Here is a 16604-nt window from a genome sequence, read left to right as displayed (position 1 = left end):
AATGTTTTGAAATGAAGGATTTGCCTCTTAATGCGAAACCTGCAGTTTATCATGAAGTTGATGAAGGAAATGTCCTTGGCTTAGTTACTCTCTAGAGAGGATGGTTCATTTTTAGGTCTATGTTCTTGGCAGATATAAAAGAGAGAAAGAAAAAAGTGAATTTCCCGTATGAAAATATGGCAGACTATTAATAGGATAAAGTAGTGCCATTTCTCATAAAGGGTTGGAACCTCAAAATTAATCATTTTGCTGGAAATTTAAATACTGTAAATGGAACATATCTGATGTTTGCTAATATTCACTATAAAACTGAAAACACATTTTGAAAAATCCACCTAATATAGTTGAACTTATCTCCATAGGAATAAAATATTCAAAAAACCTAAACATAATTATAATGAGCAATATAATGAAGCACTGAGTTTAAAAACAGAAAAATATGTAGACTCTGTTTCCATGAGGTGGCATGTTAGGGATTGGGAAGGACAATAATACAATTACTATGTTCAGTCTATTCACATACACGTGCTGTGGTTTTTCATGATGTAATGTTACTACTACTTATGAGTTATAGATTTTGTATTGTATCCTTCATCTTTCTGATGAAATATTGAGATCTAATTTAATAAAAAGAATATGAAAACATTGTGTTAAATTTTGTCAAAACTTAACACCAGTTAAACTAAGCTGTTTAATGTATTGTATAAAAGATGAAATTGTTTATCATCTTTATTATCTTTTATATTCTTGTTTACATTCTCTTTTTATGATTTTTAAATCAATAATTTATACAATCAGTATTAGGAATCAATTAGGGTCTTGAATGTACTGGGTAAGTGTTCCACCATCTTGCTATAACATCAGATTCTTTATATCTACCTCGGTTTTTCATCTTTGTAGTTTTCCTTTTTTCAGATATTATCTCAATATGTAACCCAAAGTGATGTCAAAGTCTGATTCTCTTGCCCCAGTTTCTGAAGTGTTGGAATAGAAGGCATACACTATGATTTACCCCACTAAAATTTTTAAACAGTTTTACTTTTTGTATGTTCATGATAAAATTTTCAAATAAGTGCTTTAATTATTTCAATTTTTCTAAATAACTTTGTTATTTCATCTAAATTCTCCAATATATGTCCACATGGTTTTCAATTTCTTCTCCTTCTGCACAATCCCTATTCACTATTGAAAGAAGGAATGCCAAAGCTCACATCTAGGTGTGGCTTCTTATATTAAACTTAGTTGAATTTTATTGACTGTTTTGGCTTGTCTCGGGTCTAAACAACTAAATTAGGAGGAACAATCATGTTATTGTGGTATGAAGAAAGATGTGTCTGTAGAAACATGTGATAAAGCCTAATATGGTTATCTGAATGGTAGGTTCTATGTAATTAGCTAGCTAATATCAATAGCCACTGACAGGTTTCCTTAGCCTTATTCCCCAGGGAAAGCTGAGTGCACTATCCACCCATTCCTCAACCCCACGATGCAGGACAATCAGATCCACAGCCCCACAATGCAGAACAATCAGATGCAATAGGGAGTCAAGTCAAAGCAGAAACTGATTTTATTACTGCGAGTGTCAGCTTATATAGGTTAAGTGACACCATGTGATGTGGGGGTACTTCCATCCAATGTGAGACAGTCAACCCCTCCCTCTTGCTTGCATGACTTTAACCTAGATTTTGCTGTCTCATCCTCACTCAGTTCCTTTGAGACTATCCTTCAAACTCGAGCCAGGCTTTCTCTGTCCTAAAGGCCTTGAGGTACAGACCCTGAGAAAATTTTGGCCCAACAAGCCACCACTACCAGAAATAAATTCAATGTCATTGGGAGCTAAATACAACTATGTACATAAAAACAACTTTTCTATTTTTTTTTCATCTTGGAACTCCTATGAACCATGGTGACAGGAATATACCATGGAATCATAACAAAGTTTATTCTAAAAATAATGTTAGTCTCAAGCATTTAAGGTATCACTATGTTTAGTATTAGCTGGGTCTAGTAGATTTACATGAAAATATAAAGAATATTTAATTTCATCACACAGGCTGACGATCTTGGTGATAACAAGGACAGGACTTTTAAAAAAACACCCTGAAAGCATCCTCAAATATGCTTTTGCTTAAATAAACATTGCTTTTATTTGAAACATATAAATGCTTAGGGAAATAATCTTGAAACATACAGCAACCATGCTGCTCTATCAACATGAAAGCAGTAGATTCTAATGTCTGTTACCTCATTAGCTCCATTCCAGCATCAGACATGATTTTCTCCTGTTGAGAAGACCTTAAGTTAAATGAGACAGCCATTGGCTGCCACTAGTATATAAGTGCAGCTGACTGCATCTTTATGCATATTTTTCAATGTTGGTAAATTTTGGGTTCATTAATGTTGTAACCAGGTAAAACTGCTTAATTGCTTTTAGCCCCTGGCATCTTGCATTGAACTTTTTGAAGCTGTGGAAGCCAGGTTGTAGTAAAGAGACTTTCAGGTTAGACTTCACTAAAGTCTTTTGAAGTATTTGTCCTTAGCATGTGGTGTTTTCAGCAATAAGGGTCCATTTTCTATTCCCAATAGGCCAACAAAGGCTTCATCCAAAATCTACATTGTTTGGGGAGTTCCTTTGACCATTCCTTAAAAAGAGAGTTTCTCATGTTTGTTTGGAACTTGGGTCGTTTTTAATCTATGGTTCTTGTGAATAGCATTATCAGTCCAAGTGACAATATACATACATATATACATACATACATACATACATATATATTAATAGTTTTAGTCAAATATTAAATATGATTCCTTGAGGTTTTATTACACACACACATGCATGCACACCAGGCATTGTGATAAATGATTGCAATCCCAACTCCTTGAAGAAAGACATGGAAGGAGCATGGATTTCTGGCCACACAGAGACTACATACCAAGTTCAAAGTCAACCTGTGTTACATGAGAAAACCATTTCTCAAAAGATGATTGTAATATAATCATTAAGTAAGAATATTTACTTGGTCTCTATCATAGCCTAATAATAAATAAATGAAATTTTGTTAAGAGACTATGTCAGATGTTTGAGATATTTATTAATGAAATTTGCCCCTTTGTCACTTTTAGTCTATACACATGATCAGATGGGCAATACTAGTTTGAGTCTGTGGCTTATAAGATGGAAGCAAGAGACTGGAAGTAGGAGAAAAAGGAGTAGGCAAACAGGAAATGGATCAGTGAAGGATTGGAGGGTTCTGGTATCAGTTGAATATAGAGATTCCATTCAACCATACATGGTTTAATAAGACTAGGCACATACTTTTTATCAAAGGTAGGTGAGGCATCCAGTAGGGAGAAAAGGGACCCCAGCAGCAGGCAAAATAGTCAAAGACACTCCCCACTCTCACTGTTAGGAGTCCCACAAGAATACTAAGTTAAACCACCATACCAAATATTCAGCGGACCAAGCTCAGACCCATACAGGCTCCATGATTGTGACTTAAGTCTCTGTGGGCTACTATGAGTTCTGCTTAGTTGATTACGTGGCCTATGTTCTTGTGGTAACCTCAACCATTCTGGCTTCTACAGTTCTTTCTTTCTCTGAGAGATCAGAATATAGGCTTTTCCTTAATAAAGTCATCACAGTGAAGGCATTTATTTTCAAATACAGGTTGAACGTTTCATCATCTAAAACATTTTTATTCTTGAAAAACAGAGCTTTTTGCCCACTGTTCTGGTTCAGGTCTATAAAATTAATACTTTGGGACCTGCGGTAGGAGGATTACATAGAGTCCATGTCCAGGTTAAGCAACACAATAAGAATCAAGCAAGCTGAGCTAGAGTTTGCCTTCTTTAAAAAAAAAAAAAGATCAATATCAAGACAAAACAGTTTCTTCTAAGTTCCACAAATTTTGATAGTGTTATCTTAAAAAGTTATTGAATGGCCTACAACAAAGAAGAACGTTGTCAGTATATTGAATAAGTATTGAACTGTACAAAAAACCAAACCCCTATAGATACGCATTTTTTGGCTAGGAAATCTAAGCAAGGACTTCTGTAAAGTCTGAAGAAGAATAATCAGGTATATTGTAGAGCTCCCTGTACAAAGACATGTAGATATTGAGAATTGGGGTTTTTCAGAATGTTGAAAGAGGAGAATAATTTAGGTACATTAAATGGATGTGTATTTATATTTATTTGGTGTTTATGGATATTTTACAATATTGCTAGAACTTCAAAATTGTACTACTTACAAAGTTTGAAGCAAATTGCAACCATTTCTATTAGTTTAATTTTTTCTATTTTATTATGTAACAGAAGCTATAAGTACAAATATGAAGTGATCTTTCCAACAGTTTAATTGGGACCTTCAGTTTCACAGCATCATGTTGGACAGGAAATTGAGGCAGGGTAAAATGAAGCAGGGAAACACCCAAATCTTCATTTTACTAGGTCTGCTTGCCTTATGTATGCTACGATTATTATGTTTCCATAAAAAATGATTCATAATTTTGAGGAACTTTGACATCCCGTAAAGTGAAAAGAAAACTAAACTAGTTTGTTAGTGCTTTTAGGGAAAAAAATGACAACAGGATAGGTCAGAAAGTGAATAATTAGTGAAAATGATACAAAGCTTTTTCCTTAGAGAGTAAGTTCAGAGAGGATGCTTATTTGAATAAAAATTATGTGGGTCATGAGGACCAGGTGAAAAGAGATGCTACAAAATAAAAATTCATATGCTAATTTATAACATCATCTACAGAGATGACTTGTGTATAATACTAGGTTTTAATGGTTGACATTATATATAAAGGATGGAGTATATGTTATTCAAGAGGAACCCATTGTTTGTGATGACTGTTTTACCTTTGGATTGAATAATTTAAGGCTAAATAAGCCAGACATCCAGGGTGTGACATGCTGAGATTGATATTTCTTCCGGTTTTGCTACTGAAGCTTTCTTAATGTGATGTCATTTTCCTTGCATTACCTATAAGTATGTCTGCCTATTAAAGACTTCTTTGAAAATTGTCCTAAAGTTTAGAATGGTTACCTGAAAGCCATGAATTTATGTTGTAAGAACTAAGCTGTATCTACCTTAACATTGTATTTCTTTGTGTTAAAGCATTGAGTTTAAATGAGAAATTCACCAGGAATTCCAAAATAGAACTGAGCCCATTTTGGCCCACCTATTATTAGTGACCCTACCCTCCCCGCTTGGGGCCATATAGAGTCAGACTTAGACATCAGTTGAGTTCTCCCTACACCAATTCCACACCAAACTGGCTGCCATGCTCCTACCCATTTCACTTCATGGAATCGCAATCGGAACTCCAGTTAGTCACCCTTAAAGACAGTCTTAGTTGACATCGAAAAAGAAAAACTGTTTATGAGAAAGACAAATTTAAGAAATTTGTGTCTACTCATCTAGGTTTACAGAGAATTTTAGAAGGAATACATTTCTCTGAAGATATTATACATGGCCAGAGGGTACAAATAATATAAAATTCCAGCATGGTTAAAAAAGAATTTTAAGAAAATCACACCACCTCAACAAAGCTTGGTAAACATTGCTCAATAATAGTTCTCAATATTCAAAGTCTAAGTTCCCCTATAAAAATATAGCTTGATGGCCTGGGCCGGAAAAGCTCCTGTAGCTTCCTTCCTTAAATAAGCACACCTTACTATCTATCGCAGGCATCTCCTTAGGGTAAAAGAATGGAAAGGGATTTCAAAGCAAATTGGAAAGAGTGATAAGCAGACATAACTGCTATAATATCTAAAAAAAAATATACTTCAAATAAAGGAAAGTTACACTAAGAAGATATTGCAATATTAAATATGTATGTACTAGAGGGGCACCCAATTTTGTAAGAGAAATACTATTGGATTTAAAAGCACAGATTGACCCCACCATAGTGATAGCAATTACAATACCCTACTCTTATCAATAGGCACACCATCTATACAAATATAAGTAGAGAAATTATAAAGTTAAATGGCATTATAAATCTACTGTACCTAAGACACATTTATAGAACACTCTAACCACAAACTAAAGAATGTATTTTCTTTTTTCACAGCTGGAATATATCCTAGAACATTGACAATATATGAAGGCACAAAAAAGAAACAAAAAGTTTAGGAAAATTGAAATAGCATCCTATATTATAACTGACCATAAAAGAAAGAAATTAAATTTCTACAAAATTTGAAATTGTAGACATTTTACAAGCCCAAGGAAACTGCAGTACATTTCAGGATGAAACTTAGGGAAAAGGAGGAATCAAGAAGTATTTTTTTTTTAATTCCTAGAATTGAAAAATAACAATGAAAATACAACATGCTAGTATTTATGAGAGAAAATGAAGACAGTTCTAAGAAAAATATTTATAGTAGTAACAGTGTACAGAAAAAAATTGTGGCTCAAAAATTTATAAGATATTTGTTATTGACCTTCAAATATTTCATTTGTTTCAAATGGCTGTCATGGCCATGTACCACACGATGACACATGAACAGTTCAAGAGGCTCAGACCTTGAAGTGAAGATGTCAGTATGACTAGATATTATCTGGAGATGGATGCCTTCTTCCTGGTCATTCCATTGTCACCCTCTGTGAGGCAGTGTCAACATTTTTCTTTCTTATGAGTGCCTCCCACATCACATTAGAGCCCACATTAGGGAACTCATTTTAACTTAATAACCACAGTGAAATCTCTATCTGCAAATAAAAATTAAATCTGAGGTCACAGGAGACTTAAACATGGGTTTTTAAAGGAATCCAAGCTAGCTTATAAAAATATTAGTTGCTTTTTAAAATCTAAATAATTAATACACAGAAAATTAAAAAGACAATATATCTTCAATTATGAGTCTATAACTGCTATCTGAATATATTTAGAAAATTTTACCTCTCATTATAAAGTGTATTATATACTCTTTAATGTTCCGGCTAATAATTTTATTATCATTGAAAAATAGCATCAATATAAAATCAAAACATGGTAGATGAGATTGCTAATAAATTGATGATCAGCTGCAATGCGGAAATGGCATCGCACTGAAAGGATTATATTAGCTCTAGTCTAATTGGCAGTGGCCTTTTTCCTTCTGAATCCTGGAGGGAAGACAGTTTCCAGATCTCCCATAATAGGCAAGTTTGAGGATGGGTGGGTACCTATGTAAAATGACAGAACACATGTATATAAGTCATATGTGCAATATTCACAGCTTTTATTATAATATAAAGCAACTGTAAGATGATAATGTACTACTTAATGTAGATGATAAGTGAATAATTGTTAATTATGTATTGCCTAGGAAATAAGAAAACAAAAATATCAAAATGAAGTAACAATGTAAATGATTAACTGAAATAATTGAAGAACATGACTTCTAAATGATACACAATTTTCATAAAAATGTTTTTTATACGTTCAGGAAATTGAAAAGTTTCTATGATCCTGTTATCTAAATCCTTATGTGTCACAAAATGGATATACGAATTGTTGTAACACAGGTGGTTGTACATGTTGGTTCATGGAAAGAAGTCTCAGAGGCACATTAAGAGTGAATTTATCCTTTTTGAATGCAGTCTCTAAGGACTGAACCACTTTCTGTTCGCATGGGCTTCTTTTATTGTTCCCCAATTTACACCTTAGAAAGTTGATTTCCTTATCCTGAAAACATTCTGATGATGCTTCCAAAAGGACAATGTCAAGTGAAAATTCTTGATTAAGGAGGTACCAAGGTTTTGCAGGTTATCTTCAAATTACCCTGGGAAATTCTCAGTCAAGGTTCACAAATAGAGAAACAAGTGAAACAAAGAGTAACCAAGAAAGAGAAAATGGGTTAGTGCTAGATGCTAGTGCTCTGGAGTCAGACCAGTTGTAGCCCATTGGGAATTATCCTACAACAAATATTTGAAATGATTTTGAGTTCAACATCATCAATGATTTTGAAAAAAAGCAAAATATTTATCTTGAAAGTTATTAAATACAAAGCAACCATGTACTTCTCATTAACTATGTGAGTTATAGTAATATGTAAATGAATCATTTCAGCTCTTCAGAGAACAACTGTTTGTTCTCCAAGGTCATGGTTGGTATCTTCTTCATGGTGTATTCAAAAATGGTAAGTTTTTAAAAACACTGAACCAAGAAAATTCAGTATGGCATAACAAACAAAGAAGACTCTGAGGCATTGTTTCCAGAATTTGTTAATTTATTAACTCTTCAAGCATTTTGCAATGATCACATATATTTCCAGTGTGTTTTTCCTGCTTAAAAGAACAAACAATGAATTGAATAAAATCCATCCTCCAAGAATTTATCTGCAAAAAAATAAAAATCCACAAAGAATTGAAAAGAAAACCTCCCAGTCCTCTAAAATACATTTGTAATTAATTACATCTTTAATGGTAATTTATTAAGTATATTTATATAATTAGATGGGTGTACAAATGTGTCTGTACTTGTGTGCACACACACCATAACAGGCCCATGGAAGCTGTTTTTGTTACTGTACTATTACTTTGAAGAGACACATGACCAAGGAACATCTTAAAAAGAAAACATTTAATTTGGAGTTTGTAGTTGCAGAGGGTAATAGAGTCCATGACCATAAGGTGAAAAGCATACAGTAACAGCACAGGAGTAATAGAGAGCTATCAGACCTGATTTACAGGCACAGGCACAGGGCAGAGAGACTGGAGCTGGTATGGGATTCTGAAATATGAAACTGCATTCTCAAAGTAGTGCTTCCTCCAATTGGGCCATGTCTCTTTAGCATTCCCAACAGTTCCACACCCAAATATATGAGTTTTGGTTTGGGTAGTCTCCTTCAAACCACACAGAGACAAAAAAAAAAAAAAAAAAAAAAAAAAAAAAAAAAAAAAAAAAAAAAANAAAAAAAAAAAAAAAAAAAAAAAAAAAAAAAAAAAAAAAAAAAAAAAAAAAAAAAAAAAAAAAAAAAAAAAAAAAAACTTGCAGGAATGTTTCTCTCCTTCTACCATAAATTTCTGTTGTCAGTGTTGGTTAAAATTTACCTTACTTACTAAGTCATCTTGCCAGCCCTCATAACTTTTTATTAAAATAGGAAACTTTTACATTGTAACTGTAGGAATTTTCCTGAATTAGCCAAATATTTTCTGTATTCTGGTAATTTTTTTCTGTATTTGTAAACAAGGAACCCTCAGCCAAATTTAGATAAATGCACAAACAGATAGACAGGCTGGGAGACAGAGAGACAGACAGATAAACAGACAGAAAGACACACACACAAACACATAAAAGGTATATATTTAAGTAAGCACACACATCTACCATATGTAATGGTTAACTTTCTATTTCTTTCAACCGAAAGAAATATTTTGCTATGTTTTCATTTCCTCTAAGAATTCTAACTCACTACAATATATAATTATAACTATAAAGCAAACACATTATACCTGTCAATGTTATTATATACTGGTATATCATGTTTAAAATCTATAGAGTCTTAAAACCTTAATTATTCTGTTTATGATGATTTATTCATCGGTGAATATTTAAATACAATTTTCTTAAAAATCTTATGGTAATTTCTTACAATATTTTGTCTTTTATTATATCATTTAATTAAATGTAATAGAAATTGAGATAAAATAGATGGAACAATTAAAATTTACTACTTAGGGTTATAAAATATTAATTAGAATGTTAAAATACAGGATGATAAATTTAATATCAATGAAGAATATAATCAGGATTTATTCTTCTCAGTTTATTATGCCTGGGGTTTCCATGGAGGAGCTCTAATAATGAAATTTTTTACTAGGTGCTTGATAACAACATTCAGAATATCAATGAATATTTTTGCCCTTTATATGGAAAAGGACCTCTCAAAGAATTCAGTGGTTTTGTCCACTGTTTGCAGAGAAAACTTGATTTAAAATATTAGCAAAATACTACCAGATATTCATGCAAATAATCACAGGAATCTCAGTATAAAAAACATCCCTTCACTTCATCCCGAAGAATAAATGTCCAAGGAGAAAATTTAAAACAGGGCTTTTCATTGTCTTTTTTTTTTTTCAAAATGTTTCCTCTCCAAGGAGGCAATTGATATTAATTTACACTACATAAAGGTGATGTGGAGAAGTTCTTACAGAGGGTAGTTCAAATTTGCACAGATGTTAATGATACTTGTAGGTACCTTTAATATTAGTGTGTGCAGTGATTTTATGTACATTTCTAAGGTTACTGACATTGCATAGGTTGACATATTAGCTAAAATTTCTATAAGCTAATTACAAAGGAACTGTGGACATATGGATATAAGATTTCTGGAATGTTTTAACCTATATAGTAGATCAGATAGATGGGTAGGGAATCATAGCAGTTACATTTTAAATTAAAATAAGACAATACCATGGGTAATAAGATCAGAAATTTTTATTTACTCAAAATCAGCCCCATTTGTCTTAAATTTTAGTTCTCTAAATTGTTTACATTTTGGGCCAATGGACCTGAAATCAAATAAACATATAGTAAAGGCATTCTGGATTTGAAATTAAGTATAAAGGAATTTCTAACCAGTATTATTCTTTCCTGTTTTGAGCTATACAAGAATTTTATATGAGACTTATACATAAATAATTCTGAGGCCCAAAATGGTTAAACAAATGTCCAATGTCCAAAGTATAAGATGTCCAAATTGCTCAATGATATATAAAAAAGTTACATATTAAAAATGAACGTTAGCATACTATATGGATTATGGATGTAGTATTTTATATTATTAACTACCATCTAAATTACAGATATATTTTTTGTTTGTTACTCGTTTTTAGAAAGAGTAATATCATACACTAGGTATGAATTTCTAAGAAGATCATATGGATGTGTCTGTATGTGCTTGCGAGACAATGACAGAAAATATGATTGTTACCATCCTTAAAAAAATCTTGTTTAAATTTTTTAAACAATAATCCATTGTATGTAATAGTCTGATTAGAGATCATGTCTGGCTTTTATGCTTTTGAAAAAATAATTAACATAAAGTAATTATAACAGAAAAATGGTACACTGTAGAAAATAATTTCTTCTTTTTTATTTCTTCTGCTAGAAGAAAAAGAAATATTTCCTTGACAAATGAGAAAATATAGTATAAGCCTTTTATTTATTTATTTATTTTTAAAATGGTGTTGACAGAGGTTTCTGTCCCACCCGGTACTATAGTCGTTCAGTCCCAAAGAAAACACACTGAGGTCTACATTAATTATAAACCAGTTGGCCTATTAGTTCAGGTTTCTTATTGATTAGTTCTAACATGTCAAGCTAGCCCATTATTCTCATCTATTTTAGCTGTATGGTTTGGTACCTTTTTCAGCTAGGCAGTCACATCTTGTTTGCTCGGTGTCTGGCTTCTTCTCTGTCCGGGTGATGACAGCAGACTGAAATTTCCCTCTTCCCAGAATTCTCATTGACCTGCCTCTACTTCCTGCCTGGCTACTGGCCAATCAGTATTTTACTAAAAATAATACAAGTGACAGGATAAAAGACCATTGTGGTCTGCAATGATGACCTTAGCTCTACAATTTGGAAGTTTGAATAAAGGTCTCTCTTGTATAAATTAATGCCTTGATTTTATTTGCCTCGGTTTTTCTACCAACTGCCCCTCCATAGTAATGCCCTCAAATGTATCTTTGAAAATCAGAAGACTCTCTGAGGAACACAGAGGTATACCTGTAATAAAATAAGTACCCAGATTTTTACTTTCTATTTTTAATCCCCTGAATTGAGCAGCATCCAAATTCGTTACTTGTCAAGATGTCATGCAGATTCTTTATTTCCTTTGCTCTTTCAGATTCACCAGCACACATAGACTGAAAGAAAGTATACTTCCTATTCCTCTTCAGTCTAACTATTGTGTGTGGCCCTTGGTTGCTAATAAAATCTCAGCATGCCAAACAAAGACAAGTTCAAAGGAGAGGAACTCTCTCTATGTAGAGTTCTAACCATATGCTGGATCCTTTCTTTATCCACTTTGTGCAGTTTTGTAAATGAGAAATGTATTACCTTAAGTATTGGCTAATAACTTTATTTCAGAAAATTTGAAATATTAGTACATTGAAAGTGGCATATCATAAAGACTCAAGTTCCTTGTCTGCCCAACAACTTCTGTTAGCTTTACATTATGACAAATAAATATCAAAAAGTGACCTTCCATGTTCTTACTCCACACCAGAATAGAAATAGTAGTGGTGTTTTTAATAAAATGAAAATAATTTTATGTATTAATAGTGTTTCTTTCCTGTATATTTGGAATTATAGATGATAATCAAGGGATTGTTCAGGTTTTTAGTTATTTACCCAAACACATGCATAAACATTTATATACAAAAATAAAATAGAAATAAGAGGTTATTGTAAAATGAATTTAAAATGGAATAGAATTGTTGTTACCAGAAGCTGAGGAAGTTGTTAAAAAAAGAGAAGAAAATTTGTCAGTTTATAGGTGAATGTTGCTCTTTGGGCTGAGGAGAGAGGGGGACTAGATTGGGGTAGGGGGAGGGAAATGGGAGGCGGTGACGGGGAAGAGACAGAAATCTTTAATAAATAAATTTAAAAAAATAAATATAAATAAATAAATAAAATGTAAACGTAGAAATTAGCTCAATATTATGGACTATATTATAGCAATCATACTAATAAACAATGCATTTGTAATAAATCATGAAATGTATATTGTAAGTTAACTAGATTAAAGGATTTACAATGATTAAGGCAATTTTGTAGTTGTTTCTAATTCTTAGTATCAACCTGGGGTGTATAGGAAAGTCACTCATGATTCTTCAATTCACTGAAACCCCGAAATGAAATGTATATGTCTAGGAAAGAGATTTTTTTTTAAATCCTCAAATTAATAGAGATTGGACAAGAGCTAAGAAAATGTCACAGAGACACATGGAGGAAAGAATGATTATTATAGTATACATTTTTACAAGAAAACAAAAAAAAAAACCCTGTATTTATAACTCCTTTGGTTTCCAGTCTCACTTGATACAGCCATAAAGAGGTTGGTGTAAATATTAAAATATATGTTCTTCTACAATGAAAAGTTACACATCAGATAATACCTAGGGTGAAAACTGACTGTTTTAGATTGACCAAGATTGTAATGAATAGTGAAGGATTAGGTGACAAAATGTCATCTAACCCAAAAGTCGAGCACAACCACTCATCTGGACCATCAAAAATGATGCCTTGGTGTTGACCTGTACAGAAATAACTCTAAAATAAGGCATGTTATTGGCAATACTTCATGCACCTTGTCACAGTCAAGTACAGAATGTGAATCCTGATGCCATAAATTAGGACAACAAATCTCTGCAGTTGAAAATTTCCTAGACTTTGGACTGTGCCTCTGTACTTCAGTTGATATTACTCTGCATTCTTTCCTTTAATAAACAAAATTATTTTTAGGGATAGTCTCACGTACCACAGACTTTCCTCAGTTTCTTTACAGGTAAGGGTAATGTCCCACTAATGAGCCTCCTTTTTTTCTCCTAATTGCTTTAATTACATTGAAACATTATAAATTGTAAATTTTTTAAAACAATTTTATTATGAGAATTAGTGACTTTCAAGGCAGTTTTAGAAATGTGCAAAATGTATAATGGTGTCAGAAATAAGAGAAATATCAGGAGAAAATGTGATTCTATCAAATTCCATAGTTGCGTTAAACCTTGAAACAAATTGACCACAGTAGCTGGAGTTTGGTTGTTGAGTTAAATTGTGTGGAGCTACACTGATTTCAGGTTTAATTTCCACACCTGCTTTCAGGTTAGTTGATTTGAATCCTCCTTTGGTTACTAACTTCTCAAAGAATCTTGAACTTATCAACTGATCCAAGAGTAATGGGCAGAATACATGCTTACTAGCCGTAACATTTTAGTGAATGGTCCTCACTTTCCTTTTCCTTTCTGGTAACTTTATCTACCATAAGGTCAATCAGCTTTCTCTCAGGAGTGATGCTGGAATTTCTTTACTCACCTAACTGATTAGTTCAGGATCCAATAAATTGTCTCTTAAATAAATATACACTAAAATATGACGTTTTAAATTTTACAGGTAGTAAAATTCTGCTTCTTTTGATGAAGTAACTGGAGGATGAGGAGAGAAGCAATAAAAATACCAAAATACATTGTAGATTTCCACTTACGTTAATCATATACATGTAATCATACATTTTCTAAGATGATAATTTTATCTGTCATCCCCTAAACTTTCAAATGATATCAGGGTATGATGTAGCTTTCAATTTTGAAGCTACTATTGTGCATTTATTTCTCCATATTTGTTATAGGACAACAAACTATTAATTTTATATCATTCCTTTTTTACTTGTTTTTCTTTTGTTTCTAGTAACCAGAGATCCTTTAGGTTAGCTGCAATACTAATTTCTGTTGCGTTGGCTGCATTGATCATTTTTTCTTCTCTCCTCCTGTGCATCTGCCTTAAAATTTCATTTTGGGCCCATTCTGAGACACACTTTACTGTATTGACATTCTACAAGAACCCCTACAACTGTTGTCCCTGATGTTTAACTGTTTTACATCTAAGACAATATTCATAGATTCTAGAAATGAGAATATGGATGAATTTTAATGTGTATTATTCGTAGTAGTCCATTTTGCTTTCTTTAGAATATTTAATTAAACCAACTGCCTTTCTATTAAACAGACTAGCTTTTACAAGTGCTATCTGTTCCTGTTTAATTAACCAGTTTTCAAAGGCATAATACTTGTTTTTATTGATTCTTTTGAACACCTTTCATCTAGTAAAATGTTAGTTTCTCATGAGGAATATAACGTTGAGAGTATCTTTCTACACTTGAGGCCTCAAATCCTACATCCTTTTAGAAGAGAAGGAAAAATATAGGTTTTGAATATATCTTTCATACACATTTTTCTTTCTCCATATTTGTCCTTTATTAACTTTAAAGTTATTTATGGACAGCTTCTGTGTCACAAAGTTTTTGCTTGATGAGGTATAGATAGTCTATCCAGGAGTATTTTATAATATGTTTTAGAGGGAATTTGAAGGGAAATCAATTTTTTCAGCAATAAATTTGAGGTGCATCTTGTTTATATTAAAAGAACATGTGTCTTTTACTTTCCCTAAAATATTTTAAGTGCATTTGAATGTTATGTTTATTTTATAGGAAAAAAACAATCAAAACTTTAATGAATACTACAGAATAATTAAGAGGAATGTTGAAGGCAAGCTGAGACAAGAATGGAATGCTGTGCCAATTTCATGTCCAAAAATAGTGTGAAATAGATTACTTTCAAACTACAAAACTTTAGGAATCTTCTTCCATATTATTAAATGCTACTAAGTGCAACTCTTACAATTCTGATATATGCCTCATATAGATAAAGTATACAAAACTAAGGATGTAAATTTTTGTCATATTTCTTATTTCCTTTTCATAAGAGATTTTAAAAAAGGTAATCTTATATCCTTTCATAGAAAACCTTAAAAAATATTTGTTTCTTCTATAATGTTAAATTATTTAGTTATTAGAAGATTTTCTTACTCAAATTACAGCAATAGTAAACTTCTTTTAGCTACATAATATTTTTAAAATATGAAAGCTAATTATAGTGTCAAATATAAATGTTTCGTGAACAATCCTAAATTCACTTCAAGACTTCTCAGACATCATCAAAGCAAAATTAGAATCAAAACCTTATGCCAGTGTTCCATAATAGAAGACATCAGGCTTACTTTAGACACAGCAGACTTTCAAAGCCCAATAAAAACCAGAACATTATGACTTCAGGCAAGGTAGGATGGGCAGTCACTCTCTATAATTCTTATTTTAGTACCTGAACACCATCGAGCTAACATTATGTCTTGGTTACTACACTACATCATCTGCCCTCATAAAGGTATTTTGGAGAATTACTAGAATGAATCCAGTTCAGAGAAGTAGCATTAGATTTTTGTCGGATTTGAACATGTTGTAATTCAAAAGAACACTTGAATTGCTAACATTCAATAGAGAGTTTATATCTTGCTTGCAAGAGTAAGTCTCTCTGACAGTCTGAAAATCTGATGAGACCTTTTATCTGCATCTTTCTCTTTCAAATAAAGTGGTACTACATGAAAAATATCAGAAGCACTTCACATATAATGTAGATTTTTTTTAACTTAGAATTTTGAATATACTGCATACATTGTTTTGTTTGTTATTTTTGGGTTCAAATGTCATTTTATAATTGTTGATATTTTATCTCAAACTGTATAACTTAAACTATTGTGCTTCATAAAGGTATTAAAAATAACACTTTTAACAATATAATAGAGGATATCTTTTATATCTTTCTATATACATTTATACATATGTATTTAGAAATACCTTATAAATATGAAAAAGACTTTATTTAGTGTTTGTCAATGACACTAATCTCCATGTAGTATGTCTCACCATGTGAATGATTCATGCAGTTGAAACTTAAATTGCCATATATGCTGTAAGGTGTGCATTATAAGTCATTTTTCCTTTTTCATTTAGCATTTCCTAAAAGAGAGAGAGAGAGAGAGAGAGAGAGAGAG

The sequence above is a fragment of the Alexandromys fortis genome, unplaced genomic scaffold (assembly GCF_014885135.2).
Source record: "Alexandromys fortis isolate MF-2015 unplaced genomic scaffold, M_Fortis_MF-2015_v1.1 scaffold_20, whole genome shotgun sequence".
In the NCBI taxonomy this organism is placed as follows: domain Eukaryota; kingdom Metazoa; phylum Chordata; class Mammalia; order Rodentia; family Cricetidae; genus Alexandromys; species Alexandromys fortis.
The sequence above is the reverse complement of the archived record's forward strand: the minus strand, read 5'-3'. Positions refer to the sequence as shown.